The following is a 15,763-nucleotide window of genomic DNA, read 5'->3' on the forward strand; positions in this document are numbered from 1 at the left end:
CTTCACGCCAATACATGGAGACAAGATCTGCTTTCTGCGATCTACTTCGCCACCAATATGGGAAGACAAGATCTGCATCTTCGATCCACTTCCTATCAATATAGGAAGATAGGACCTGCTATCTTCGATCTACTTCACGCCAATACATGAAGACAAGATCTGCTTTCTGCGATCCACTTCGCCACCAATATGGGAAGACAAGATCTGCATCTTCGATCCACTTCATGCCAATACATGAGACAAGATCTGCTTCAATCCATCCCATTGCAACTTCAAGGGTATAGGATCTGTTCCTTTGACCTATAAAATCAATTTTATGGACCTATTTACGCCTAGTGTTTAGGATGACATGATCAGAGTGGATCAAATGCTCCTAACTAGATGTGTATGAATGATATTTGCAGAATGTCATGAGAATGATCCCTTTTTAAATGCTTAGGTTGTCATTACTCGAAATTTATTAAAGGTTCTATCACCGCCCCTTCTCGTTCAGCTGGTATCTTTGACAGAAAACCCAAGGAAATAGTTGCAATTTAGACTATTCTTCCTCCAATGCTTCTAACCCTTAAGTTTGGTCAGTTCTAAACAATAGTCCTGTTTCAGGTCCTCTTACCATTTAGAAGCTTTCAGAGTAATATGTAGAACTCCTTCTGCTTGAATATTACCAGTCCAGTAATCATTATTTTAATGAAAAATGCTTGAAAAAGATTATCAAGATAGACAAGATAAAATTTTGCTGAGAGCAAAGCTCGAAATGAATAAATCAATCAAGATAACAAATTTTGCTGAGATATGATGAAAAAGATTATCACAATGAATAAGATGGAACTTTATTGAGAGCAGAGCTCTAAATGAACAAATAGCAAATTTTGCTAAGATGTAAATAAGATAAAAACAGGTGCCCCAGATATCGCAGCATGAGGTTCTCCGCACAAACTCTGTGTTTAGAAGTCCTAAAAGACTTTGTTGATGCCCCAAGATGTAGCATCTTTCCTTCTTGTTAATTCGGAGAAGACAAAACTACTCTATGCCTCATCTTTGATCGAAAATTTGAATTGCCCATTCCTGGGTTTTCAATTCGAAACCCCTTTGGTCTCAAGGTGCCCTTTGCGGGTTTTCGCATTGGCCTCTCCTCTTTTTTTTTTTTTAGGCAAAGTACCTCTTCACTGAATCCAAATTCACAGGATTGGGCAAGCTTTTGCCATCCATCCCAGTTAAAATTAATGCCCCTCCTGAAAAGGCCTTTTTTACTACATAAGGTCCCTCCCAGTTTGGCATCCACTTTCCTCTGAAGTCTTTTTGTATGGGAAGGATCTTCTTCAGTACCAAGTCCCCTTCATGGAAGTTTCTAGGACGAACTTTCTTATTGTAAGCTCGCATCATTCGTTTCTGGTACATCTGACCATGACGAATAGCTCTTAACCTCCTTTCTTCAATCAAGTTCAGCTGATCATATCGGGATTGGACTCATTCTGCTTCGTCTAACTTTAGTTCTGAAAAAACTCGGAGAGAGGGAATTTCAACCTCAATTGGTAGCACTGCCTCCATTCCATAAACCAAAGAGAATGGTGTTGCCCCGGTAGAAGTCCTGACGGACGTTCGATAAGCATAGAGGGCGAATGGCAACTTCTCGTGCCAATCTCTATAGGTCTCAGTCAATTTCCCCACAATCTTTTTGATATTTTTATTGGCTGCCTCCACCGCACCATTCATCTTTGGAAGATATGGCGATGAGTTGTGGTGCTTGATATTGAATTGACTACAAACCTCTGCTATCGTGCTATTATTCAAATTTAATGCGTTGTCAGATATAATCCTTTCGGGCATTCCTACCGACATATGATTTCCTTCTTTAAAAACTTGCTGACAGTTGCCTTTGTGACGTTGGCGTAAGAAGTAGCCTCTACCCACTTAGTAAAGTAGTCAATCACTACAAAAATGAAACGATGTCCGTTTGAAGCCTTTGGCGATATCGGCCCAATGACGTCCATGCCCCACATGGAGAAAGGCCATGGGGAAGTCATGACGTGAAGAAGTGATGGAGGCACATGAATTTTATCTCCGTAAATCTGGCATTTATGGCACTTCTTAGCATATTTGATGCAGTCTCCTTCCATGGTAGACCAATAATATCCAAATCTCATGATCTGTCTGGCCATTGTGAAACCGTTAGCGTGTGTTCCACAAATACCATCATGGACTTTTTCCAAGATCTGCTTGGCCTCCACAGCGTCCACACATCTTAACAGCACCTGATCTTTTCCTCTTTTGTACAGGATCTCTCCATCTAAGACGTAATCACTGGCCAGCCTCCTCAATATTCTCTTGTCATTCTCAGTTGCTTGGTTTGGGTATTCACGATTTTTTACGTATCGCAATATATCCTGATACCAAGGGTTGTCGTCCTTTTCTTCTTCTTCGTCAATATTACAACAGTGGGCTGGAGCATCATAAATGCTCATTTGGATAGGCTTCACATCCTCTGGTCTATTTACTTTGATCATGGAAGCCAATGTAGCTAAAGCGTCGGCCATCTGATTCTCGTCTCGTGGGAGATAACAAAAAGTGATGTCGTCAAACTCCTCAATCAATTCTAGGACTATCCTTTGGTAACTAATCAACTTAGGGTCTCTTGTTTCCCATTCGCCTTTGAGCTGATAAATTACCAATGCCGAATCCCCATATACCTCAAGTACCTTGATTTTGCGTTCCATAGCTGCGCGGATTCCCACGATACATACTTCATATTCTGCCATGTTATTTGTGCAATCAAAATCTAGTTTACTGGTGAAAGGATAATGATCACCGTTTGGAGATACCAAGACTGCCCCAATCCCTTTGCCCATGGCATTTGAGGCTCCGTCAAAATTTAATTTCCAAGTATTGCCTTCTTGTGTGCTTGCTTCAGTATTTGCCACATACATCAGATCCTCATTTGGGAAATCAAAGTTCAAAGGCTCATAATCGTCCAGGGCTCTACTTGCTAGAAAATCTGCTATCGCGCTCCCTTTTACAGCCTTTTGATTCACATAGGTTATGTCAAATTCATATAGTAGAATTTGCCATCGGGCCATCCTTCCGTTTAGAGCAGTTGACTCCATCATGTATTTCAGAGGGTCTAACTTTGAGATTAACCAAGTCGTATGGTACAACATGTATTGTCTCAATCTCCGAGTAGTCCAAACCAATGCGCAACATAATTTTTCAATTGGCGAATATCTCGTTTCGCATTCAGTGAACTTCTTACTGAGATAATAGATCGCTCTTTCTTTTCGTCTTGACTCATCATGTTGGCCGAGGACGCCCCCATGGAATTCTCAAATACTGCCAAGTATAGTATTAGTGGCTTGTCAGGGCAAGGTGGCATCAGTACTGGGGCGTTGGACAAGTAATGTTTAACTTTTTCGAAAGTTTTCTGGCACTCCTTATCCCATACACCTGGATTGTGTTTCTTAAGAAGACGGAATATGGGTTCACATTTCTTAGTTAATTGTGAAATGAATCGAGCGATGTAATTTAGTCTTCCTAGGAAACCCCGAACTTCTTTTTGAGTACTTGGCAGAGGTAATTCTTGTATGGCCTTAACTTTGTCTGGGTCAATTTCAATTCCTTTTTTGCTGACTAAGAATCCTAGCAATTTTCCTGATCTAGCCCCGAAAGTACACTTGGCTGGGTTAAGCTTTAGCTGGAACTTCCTTAACCTTAGAAACAGTTTTCTCAGAACTTGCACGTGTTCCCCTTCTGTTTTGGATTTTGCGATCATGTCATCAACATAAACTTCTATCTCTTTATGCAACATATCATGGAATAATGCTACCATGGCTCTCTGATACGTTGCTCCCACATTTTTCAATCCAAAAGGCGTCACTTTATAACAAAACGTCCCCCACATCGTTATGAATGTGGTCTTCTCCCTGTCTTTAGAAAGTATCTTAATTTGGTTGTACCAGGAGAAACCATCCATGAAAGAGAACAGTGAGTATTCGGCCGTGTTGTCTACCAAGGTATCGATATGAGGCAGTGGGAAATTATCTTTTGGGCTGGCTTTGTTCAAGTCTCTGTAGTCCACACACATTCGCACCTTCCCATCTTTCTTAGGAACAGGGACTATATTGGCTACCCATTCTGAGTACTTGACCACCTGTAAGAAACCAGCATCAAATTGCTTCTTAACTTCTTCCTTTATTTTTAGCAAGACATCAGGCCTCATCCTTCGGAGCTTTTGTTGGACTGGTTTGCATTCTTCCTTTATAGGCAATTGGTGTACCACGATATCAGTACTTAACCCTGGCATATCTTGGTAGGACCACGCAAAGACATCTTCAAACTCTTGAAGCAACTCAACAAGGTCTTGCCTTGTTTCCTTGGCAATGCAAGCGCCAATTTTTACCTCTCTGCCCTCTTCTAAGATCACAACTTCTACTGATTCCTTATAGGGTAGAATTTGTTTTTCTTCTTCTTCCATCATTCTTAACAAATCCGGAGATAAAACGCTGTCTTGGTCACCTTCAAAATCTTGAGGATCATCTATACTCATGTCTTGCTCAAATAGAGACTCTGAATTAGTAACAGAGTCGCTCATCTCGTTGATATCTGAAGACCTATTATTGGAACAAATGGAGGCCCAAATAAAAGAATCTAAGAATACTTGTATGCATAGTATGATTATAAAGGGAATGAAAAGAATGAAAGAATATTTGCTCAAGATGAAACTGAATGATAAGTTTTTACTGAAATTAGATTTTGGACATGTGCCTTTTACAAAGGATTCTTATCACCCCCAGGCTTAGGGCAACAAGTGTTCTGAATATTACTCTGAATTAGTTCTAAATGTTACAGGGATCTCTTCTGCAGTCCAGTTATTCAGAACACTTCCAGGTTCGTAAGGACGACTGCCCGATAAATTCCTTTCCACCCTTTCTTCCGCGGATATGGCATTGATGTCCAACCTCTCAATCCTTCCTTCTGTAACCTCATCATTCTCTTCAGGGTGGACAATTCCCCTTGAAACAAAAGTCTTGGATATATGGGGAAAGGTTATCGGTCCCCACTTGACTTCTATCCCGCCCAAATGTGCTCTTCTCTTTTCTTGCTTTTTCTCCATCTCCTTCCTCCTTTCCCTCGCATTAGGCTTATATCCCAAACCATAACGGTCCTGTTTGTTAACTAGGATCGGTACTTCAACCCTTCCCTGGAGGTATTTTCCAAATCCTCTTCCAGGCAATGCTCCCTTTCCCATCGTTAGCTGTAAGCTCATTGACGTAGCTTTGGATATCTTAGGCTCTGGGATTTTGCTCGTCTTAATGACAAATGTGGCATTTACGAATTCCAATGATTGGAATGAACACTCTATCGCTTCACTATCAGCTTCTATGTATGGCATATCATCGGTGACTGATGCAATGATGTCTTCTTCTGCACCTATAGTCACCAATCGACCCTCTATCACCAATTTTAACTTTTGGTGAAGTGACGATGGTACAGCCCCTGCGGAATGGATCCAAGGCCTCCCCAATAGGCAATTGTAAGATGATTTAATATCCATTACCAAAAAGTCTACCTCGTATGTATTTGGACCAATCAATAGAGGTATCTCGATTCTTCCCATCACTTTTCTCTCAGTGCCATCAAATGCTCTCACTATATTTTGGCATGATTTCATGTGAGAATTATCCATAGGTAGCCTGTTTAATGTGGACAGGGGTAAAACATTCAGGGCCGATCCATTGTCAACGAGTACCGCCAGTAGTATACACCCCTTGCAACGGGCAGTGATGTGCAAGGCCTTGGTAGATCCCATACCACCTGGCGGGATCTCATCATCGTTGAAGAAGATGAAGTTATCGGCATTTATATTGTTAACCAGGTGATCCAATTTGTTCACTGAGATATCTTTAGCGACATAAGTCTCATTTAGTACTTTTATCAATGCATTACGATGTATCTCTGAACTTAGAAGTAACTCGAGCACTGAGATGCGAGCCGGTTGCTTATGCAGTTGTTCCACCACGCTATACTCGCTATGCTTCAAGAATTTTAGGAATTCTCTAGCCTCATTTTCAGTCACCGGTGTGTTAATATGCGGTTCAATTTCGGTCATCTTCGTTTTATCTTGTTCAACCGCCAAGGCTTTTCCTTTTATAGGCTCCCTTTTTGTATTTCCCGGGTCGTAACGTTTTCCACTACGCGTATAGAAGCCTGCGTCATTACCCTCTTCTGAAGCATTTATCGGGTTCTCCTCTCTTGTGATCATCATATTGTAGTCGTAATTCCAAGGAACCCTTTTGCTATCCTTGTAAGGAAAGGCTACAGGTTTTTGGATTATGACCCTTGGCGCCAGTTGTATTCCAGATCCTGTGCTTGTCGGCCTTGAAATAATCACCACCGGGTGATTTTGGGCCTTTCCCGTAGGCCCCTCCTCCGAGGCATAAACTTCTCATTTTTCCAGTCCTTTAATCTCTTCATAAAATTCTAGCTCTTTGTTGTTCATCAGATTTTGTACCATGGCCTTGAATTCAGTGCAGTTTTGAATGTCATGGTCTTCTTCAGCATGAAACTCGCAGTACGTCTTCGTTCCTTTGGGCCTTTCTTTTGAATCTTGTTTGATGAGACCTCTTTCTATCATTTGTCTCCAAACCCAACTCAATGGGGTTTTTATCTTTGCAATGTCAGTTTTGATTCTCTTTCTCCCACCTTCGATTATTGCGTTTACCCCCTTATCAGCATGATCGGGTAACGGATTCGCTGCTACGTTGGGTCCTAATGAGTTGTCAAACTTCACAATCCCTATCTTAATGAACCTTTCCACCGCCTTTTTAAACCCAGTGCAGTTCTCAATTAAGTGCCCTGGTATCCCTGCATGGTATTCACATTGGGCATTCGCGTCATACCATTTGGGATATGGAGGTTGCATGGGCTCTAGATAAAATGGAGATACTATGTGTGCATCAAATAACTTCTGATACAGTTCCACGTATGTTATTGGAATGGGCGTGAATTGAAGTCTCTCTGTGTTAGTCCTTGTGTTGGGCCTTGTGTTGGATTCCTGCCTTGAGGGGGCTTGGTGACTAGTGGTCATCATTTTTGGAGGGCCAACAGTAATCGGTTTTGAATGGCTCTTACTATATGTGCTTACGTTGTTTACTTCGCCCTCTTTTTTCCTTGGGGCTGGTTTTTTAAAGTTTTCCCCCGTGTCAATTTTACCACTCCTTACCGCGTTCTCAATCATTTCACCGGACATTACCATATCCGAGAAGCTCTTGGTAGCACTCCTCAACATGTGGTTGATGAACGGGGCTTTCAAAGTGTTGATAAACAACATGGTGACCTCTTTTTCCAAAAGGGGTGGCTGGACTTGTGTTGCCACTTCTCTCCATCGTTGGGCGTATTGCCTAAAATTCTCGCTAGGCTTTTTTTCCATGTTTTGTAACGTAATTCGATCGGGCGTTATATCTGTTACATGACTGTATTGCTTCATAAAAGCTTGCGCCAAGTCTCTCCATGAACTAACTTTAGCACGACTCAGTTGGTTGTACCATTTGGCTGCAGATCCGATCAAACTGTCCTGGAAGCAGTGGATTAACAGCTGATCATTGTTGACGTATCCTATCATTCTTCGACAGAACATAGTTATATGAGCTTCAGGACAACTAGTCCCATTATATTTTTCGAATTCCGGCATTTTGAACTTAGGTGGGAGTACTAAATCAGGGACCAAACTCAGATCCTTGGCGTCAACCCCGCGATGATAGTCGATGTTCTCCATGGCTCTAAATTTTTCCTCTAACCATCTACATCGGTCCTCCAGTTGTTTTGGCAGGTTCATTCTTATTTTGTCTGTTTCTGCCACGTCATCGAGATCCGGGACCACAGGATTAGTGGGATTATCCCCGGGATTAGAACCCAAGCCCATTTGAAAATGCACTGGTACCGAGGTACCAGCCAGATATTGAGGTCCAATGGTAACTGGTACCCTCTGTGGGTACACCTCTGGTTGTGCTTGGATGTTAGTTGGGGTGAAACCTAGAGGATAAACAGGGTCATCGTGATCCTCCCCAGCATCAACTACGGGGTCTTTTCCTTTGTTATTCCCTCCAGCCAATAACTGCTTTAATTGGTTCATCACAGTGTTCTGGGATTCTAACATGTCCTGCTGGATTTTTTCCAGTCGTTCATGCATCTGATCTTGCATCTCTCGTTGCAACTGTTCCAATCTTTCCAACCTTTGATCCATTGCTTTTGTTTGGCGACGAGTACCGTAGTGATATTTGATTAGATTTTTGTTGGTTTCCAGGGTAATTGTCATAATTTAATTTTATTAGGGTCATTTTATGAAACTTACTGCATATGATGTAATGCAAATGTATGAGATGAATGCAAAAAGAGGCATTGATTCGAATTCAATTTCATTAGAAAACTCAACTAGAAAGCCAATTTCTTTACATAAAATAAATTACATATACGGCTTCGCCTTTATACCCAAAGCCTTAACCTTCCTAAGAAGCCAAGCTAAATCTCGACCTCGGCTTGATTCTGACTCATATTTTAAACTCAATACATCGGCCTGAACTGCTAATGTTTACAGATGATCAGCCACTTCCCGCACTTGAGTCACAGCTTCGCCCATAACGTAATCTCTATCTCTAATCTGACTTTGAGAATGATGGAATTGCTCTTGCCATTGATCATTACTCCTCTCAAGAAGCTCCATTCGTAGCTCAGAATTGTGTAATGCGTCCTCAAGCTCCTCTACCTTTCTTTTCAATTCTTCGATCTTATTTAAGCTTGCTCTTAATTCGATCATGGAGTTGCGACTACGGTACGAGTGAAGTGACTTTTCTAGCTCTGCCACCTTGGCCTTTAATCCTGCCTTCTCATTTCGGCACTCTAACAAACTCCTTTCCAAAGCGTTTCCTCGAGCTCGAGCATCTTAAAATTTCTTTTCCCACTGATCGGCCCTATTCTTTTCCTCATTGATCTCTTGTCGCTACTGCTCTGACGTTTTACCCAAACCGACAGTTCTCATTGACGATCGCAGCTTCTTGTAATCTGTTTTTAGACTATCCAAATCCTCTTCAGCCTTGTTCTTTCCCTTCCTTAATTTCTCGGCTTCTAGCTTGTGGATATCGATGTCTAATCCCAAATGCACTCTTTCTTCTTCTAGCTGTTCTATCCTCTTTCCCAACTCAGAATTTCTTTTCTCAAAGTCTCGTTTGATGATCTCTAATTCTGACGGAACTACTTGTAGATGCTCCTCTATAGACTGAACGCAATCTTCCCTCGGCTTAGGGATGTTGTCATTAACTCTTTTACTCCACCACCCATAATATTCGGAAGTTGTCATCGCTCCTACGGTAAATCTTTTCATTCGGTGAACCTGTTTCCAAGCGTTAGATATTTCTCGAGTTTTTCTCTTGTAGTTTTCATCATTATAAGAAAACTCACATTGAGCCAGCCCTTGTGTTGCTAGTATGAACTGTCTCGATCTATATTGTCTTAGTACGAGTAAAGGGGCTTAACCGACAGCTCCCTAAATTCCGAGTAAAGGGACCCAGTTGAAATCCCCACATCGATACAGGATCTCGTCGGGTACCATCCAAGGAGCTTTCCATTCAACGTCATCCTCCTGAAGATTTTGGAGAATCGTCATCCACTTCTCTTCCGTGATGTCGTCTCGTCTTGGTGTAGCAACTTGTTCCTTCAATGGGGAATAGTCTTCTGAGAAGACTCGATAGGAGACATTTTCCACCTTCCAAAAGTGACTATGGAACCACACCAATAGTAGCTGTGCGCATCCGATGAACCTTCCCTCCCCTGCTCTTCGACATGCACTTAGAGATCTGAAGGTTTCTGCTAAGATTGCCGGGATGGGCGTGACTCCTTTACTAAGCCGATCGAACAAATCAGAGACGGCCTCATCTACGTGCCCTAAAGCTCTAGGGAAAATTACCAATCCATAGATACCTAGAGCGAAGACATCCACTCTTTTCTTCACATCAGGGTGTGCTAATACTAAATCTCGCAAGCTTTTCCAAGGAACGCATTTACAGTCTCCTTTCTGTTGGATCCGGGCAGCGACCCACTGTTCGCTCATCCCTGTAATGCTCATCAATTTTTTTAATAATGCCGGGACACTAGCAGCTCTAGAATAGGCCTTGTCAATTTGAATCTTTGGACACCGAAGCAAGGTCGTATATTCTTCCACGGTGGGCACCAAGTCCACTTTTCCAAAAGTGAAACAACTGTAAGCAGGATTCCAAAACTGGGCTAGGGCTCGGAATAAATGCTTGTCCACTTTGACACCAAGTAGGTAAGGCAAGTCCCCGTAGTCACAATAAAACATCTGCTTGGTCCCATCGTCCCATTGATCCCATATTTCCTTCATTTCTCGAAGATCATTTTGGATTACGCTGATACGGGTGAAGTCCCATAACTCTGATACGTACCCTTCTGCAAGACTATCGCCTTTCTCTCTCCACATCGTTTCAGCCCACACTCGTACAGCTGCATTGTCTTCTACTTTATCAAGAAACCTCTTTTCCATGATAAGCTTTCTATCTATACTGAACGTGAATCGACACCTCTTTTGAAATGAAAATGCCATGCAATCACAAACAAAGCAAATCAGAGCTAGGATTTAAAGTAAACAATAATAAATAAAGCATCTATTCGGTAAGCACTAGGGTTTGGAATAGCTCTATCTCGGTGGGTTCTTACGGCTCGCTATATGTGGTTTGGTTCTAAAGTAAGGGTACCTGAACCAGCAGATTCCTCGATCCTCACCCATTATAGGCTCATATGGACCGAGTTCAGTTCAGGGGAATACATTTCCCTATGGCCATGCGGAGATGAAAATCTCACGAAGACATAGGTACGGATGTATCCCGGAAGCGATTCACTATCCCATGCGGAGGTGAAAACCTCACGAAGGCGTAGTTTCTCACTCCCACTTAAAAGGGTATGACCAGCGGTCATGCAATGCAATGTGCAGAGGTATAAAATAAAATACAGAACACGATAAAAAAAATATAACTCAAAACAAAAGAGATGCAATGAAAGGATCGTAAATTTAAATCGAATTTTCCACTTTCAACAAAAAAGACAAGAAATAATCAACACGTGGCTTGACCCTCTTATTGTCCCCAGTGGAGTCGCCAAGCTGTTGACACCATTTTTTGGGTGAAAACGGGGTCGACTTGGGTTTTTAAAAATAAAAACGAAAATGGGAGTCGCCACCAATCTTTTTTTTGATGAGGTGTGATCGGGTCACCTCGTAAAACGGTTGTTTTTAATAAACGATTTGATTTTATTAAAACAACGAGTTTGGTCTACGAAATCTAAAAACGGGTTCGGGAGTCGGTTACGCACGAGGAAGGATTAGCACCCTCAACACGCCCAAAATTGGTACCTTAGTTGATTATTTAATGTCTTTATGTCGAAAATTAAAAACTCGAAAAGAATTTAAAAATACGATCCTTCTTTATATTGCGTTATTTAAAAAAAAATTACTTGGATAAATCAAAATGAAAAATGCCTTCTTATCTCAAATTAACAAGATGTCACATTCAGTAAGTTAGGACACGACACCTTGTATTTTTTGAGAGTAAGCTTGCCTTTTATTTTTATTTAAACCTCATTTATTTCAATTTTAAAAGGATATTCAGTTATTTAGGATCAACGCGAGAAAAATCGAAGCTCAGTAAGTTAGGGCACGATTTTCTCGAATTTTCTAAATACAAAATATTGCCTTATTTTGAAAGTTTAAAAAGGATATTTGGCTATTTTGGTCGAACGAGAAATTGAAACCCAGCACGTTAGGGCACATTTTCTCGATTTTCCAAATGCAAAACATTGCCTTATTTAGAAAAAAATTTCTTTTTGATGTATGGTGTTAATATGCATAGCAAAACAATAATGAATATGATGGCATAAAAACAACACGAGCAATAGCAACGAAAATAAGATAATAAAAGGGACTAATCAATAACATACAAAGTGACAAGTACATAGGCAAATAAAATTGAATCCTCCTTTCTAAATAATGATGAAAATGTAAATAAATAAATAAATAATGAATAGATGTAAAAAAACGTATATACGTGAATGTACACAAAATTATGAAAATATGAAAAATCTACGTATGTATATATATTTTAAAATTATCAAATATAAAAATATGTGTAAGGATGTATATGTATATGAAAAATATGAAATGTCTAAAAATATGAGTATGTGTATACATGTATATTTATAATAAAGTATGTACATATATGTTGAAGAAATGTATGCATGTATATATACGTATACTTTGAAATTATAAAATATAAAAAAAACATTCATATGTACATATATGTATGAGTTATAAAATATACATGCATGTATATACATGTATTATAAAAACGTATGTACATAAGTGAACACACACATATATATATATAAAGTATTTAAATAATACATAAGTATGTATATATATAAATAAATTAAATATATGTACGTATGTATATATTCATATAACAAAATGTATGTATGTACATATATACAACAAAATTTGAAATTGAAATGACATAAATAAGTAAATCATACAATAATAATATAATATAATAGTAATAATAATAATATTAAAATAATTAATTTAATGATAAAATAACTCTAATAACACAAATGGGATTAAATTGGAAAACAAACTAAATTCGAGGGTCGAAACTGTAAATAAGTAAAGAAAGGATTGCCAGTGATCGAAATGAAATGCACTGAGGATAAGGGGGACTGGCCGCTCAATATTCCCTCGTCCTTACGCGCATCATTTTGCGCAGGACCGGATTGGAACAAACGAAAAATTATGTGGCCAAAATTAAAATTCAACAAAAGGCAGTATTGAATATGCCGCAGGATTGGAGGGACCGAAGGCGAAATTACCCATCAGGGCAAACATGCGCAGGTCTCCCCCCCAAACGGCGCCGTTTTACAATCCATAAAACAAAAATTTTACTGCTTTTTCTGCTGTTTCATTTTCTGCCCAGAACGCAAAAAAATAACAAGGGAGGTTCCCTTTTCTCTGCTAGGCCGCCGCCGTCACGTCTCCTCACTGCCCGGTGGCCGGAGCCATGCGAGGGTGCCTACTATCGGCGCATTGAAGCGCATTCAGAGGTCGAGGCTATGGAACGGGGAAACAAAGGGAAAGAGAAAAGCTTTGGCCCCTCATTGAACCCAAGTTCGGCGACGGTGGAGGACCATCGACGGCGGGCCCAAGGGCCGATTTGACGGCGGGCCTAAGGGCCGATTCAGGTAGCTTCTTTTCCTTTCTTTTTTGCTATTGATTATTTTTAAGATAGATTTGCAGAAATAAAAATAAATAAATAAATACGCAAAATATAAGAAAAAAATGAAGAGAAAGCAATTCAAATCAACCTTTTTAAATCTTGTTTTCTGTTTTTTGATTCCAATATCTGTGTGTTCGTTTTTACAAGAAAAAAATCCCCCAAATAATAGTGAGATTTTCGGTTTTTATAACCGAATCAAAGTTATCATTTTTCCTCTTTTACATTGTTTTTTCTTTGTTGTTGCGCCTGCTTCTTGGCTTTGCAGGTGACCGTGGCCGACAGTGGTGCCAGAAGCGTGTGAGTGGAGGCATGGGCTGGAGGCGTGGCAGACGAGGAGGTGGAGCGGCACACATGCGGCGCTTGGAGGCTAGGGTTTCCTTTGATAGCTGAAATTTTTGTTTAAGTTTTGTGGGTTAGGGTTTTCCTAATTTTGGGCCAGATTTTGGGCTTGGGATTTTATTTTGGATTTTATTATTTGGGTTATTTTGTTGGTATGGGCCCGGGCAAAAATGGGCTTTTACAATATACTTTATAATAAGTAAACTTTATTCTATACACATGATTAGATCCACGATTTTATACCTATAGTCTTCTTTGTACAATGAATTTAGGTTTATTTTATCATGCTATTTCAACATTTATATGATATTTCTTTAAATATTCTAGATATATTTGTACATATACATTTTTAATTAAAGTTTGTAATCTATAATGTTGATTATTTTAAAGTACTTAATCTTTTATACATATGTTGAGCTATCTTAATAACTTTTTTATATATATATTTTTTAATCACCATTTTGTACTTCATTTTTTATACTATATTATTTAAAATATTTATATAACACTTGTTCAAATGTTTCATGTATACTTATTTATGTATAATAAATAATTTAATCCTATATACATATTTAGTCACATGCTAAATTATTTCATTCTCTTAAAATTTTCTATATATGTATATATATTTTTACGTATATAAGTTATTTTTTTAAGAACACATTTTACTATATATTGTATTTGTAAAGCCCAAAATCTGCCCGGGCCCATACCAGCAAACCCCCCACTTGCCCACTTGCGCCGTTGCCCCATGTGCGCAACCACTCAACCTCGCACGCCTCTGCTCCGCGCCAGCCTCCACGCATGCCCATCACCGTCTGCACCCCATGCCTCTGTCACCTCCATCGTGCCCATCCCATGCAAAGAGACAAAACAGAAACAATAGGAAATTAGATGAAAATGGGTTATAAAAACCCGAATCAAAAATTGTACGGGGGGATCGATGGTATTTTGGGGAGGGGGAACTGATTGAAAATAGGGGAATTTCGGGAATAAAAAAAAACATTGTATTTTTATACACACATAGATTGAAACATAAAAAAAAAGAGCAATCAAAAAGAAAAAAAGATTTCAAAAGTCTTGTACATTATTTTTCTCAGGTCTATTTTGTTTTCTTTTTTGCTCTGCATGCGTTTTAGTATAATAAAGAGAAGATAGAAGACTTACTTTGCGAACGAGCCACCAAATCCTCGTCTTCTTCGCCGGCGTCGAAGGTTGAGAGGGGTTTTGAGGCCGAAATTGATGAGCCTTGAGGCTGGGCTTTAAATGAAGGCATAAGGGGAACGCTTTGGTAGACCACCATCCATCGTTCATGGTGGACTGATGGTGGTTGAACGGCAGACCAAACGGGGGCAAACATTTTGGGTTTCCCCTTTTTCTTTCCTTTTTTTTTGTTTTTTTGCTGCAATGTTTAATTGATTTTAGGATTATAGATTTTTTAGTTAAAAGGTGGCTGCATTTGAAAAAGGGGTTTTAAATTATTTGTAAAAAGGAAGGCCCGCATTTCAACTTGTTTAACAGGCCTGATCTGCGCCTTTTAAGTTGAAAATAGGGGAATTTCACATTGAGTCCTCCCCCTTTGTGCAAGCACTCAACCATGCCTTATTTATTTCACTTCCTTTTTTAATTTGGCTTCAAAATTTACGCATGTTGGCAATTCGGTCCGCGTCTAAGCACTACATTATGGGACCTGGGTTATTTCCAGTTTTAGTCCTTGTGCATTTGCGCACATTACACAGTGATCCCCCATGTTGGTTTCTTTATTTTCAGATTACCCCTTTTATTTTAAATTTATTTTAATTAGGCTTATTATCTATTCAATACTTATTTCCAAAAGGATTCATTCAATTTTTTTATTTTTATTATTATTTTTATTTATTTATTATTATTATTTTTTTCTCTTTTTGCCGAAATTGCTTTATTGGTTTTGCCTTGTTGAAAAATCATTATTTTGGAATTTTCATGTTATATTATCCTAACATTTTGTATAATATTCCATTTAAGTACTTTTATATATATCTATATATATACACGTATATTTTAAAATCTAGATTATTTGTGTTTTCTACTACGCGGATTATTATTATTATTATTATTATGTATTT

The sequence above is a fragment of the Gossypium hirsutum genome, chromosome A08 (assembly GCF_007990345.1).
Source record: "Gossypium hirsutum isolate 1008001.06 chromosome A08, Gossypium_hirsutum_v2.1, whole genome shotgun sequence".
Lineage (NCBI taxonomy): Eukaryota > Viridiplantae > Streptophyta > Magnoliopsida > Malvales > Malvaceae > Gossypium > Gossypium hirsutum.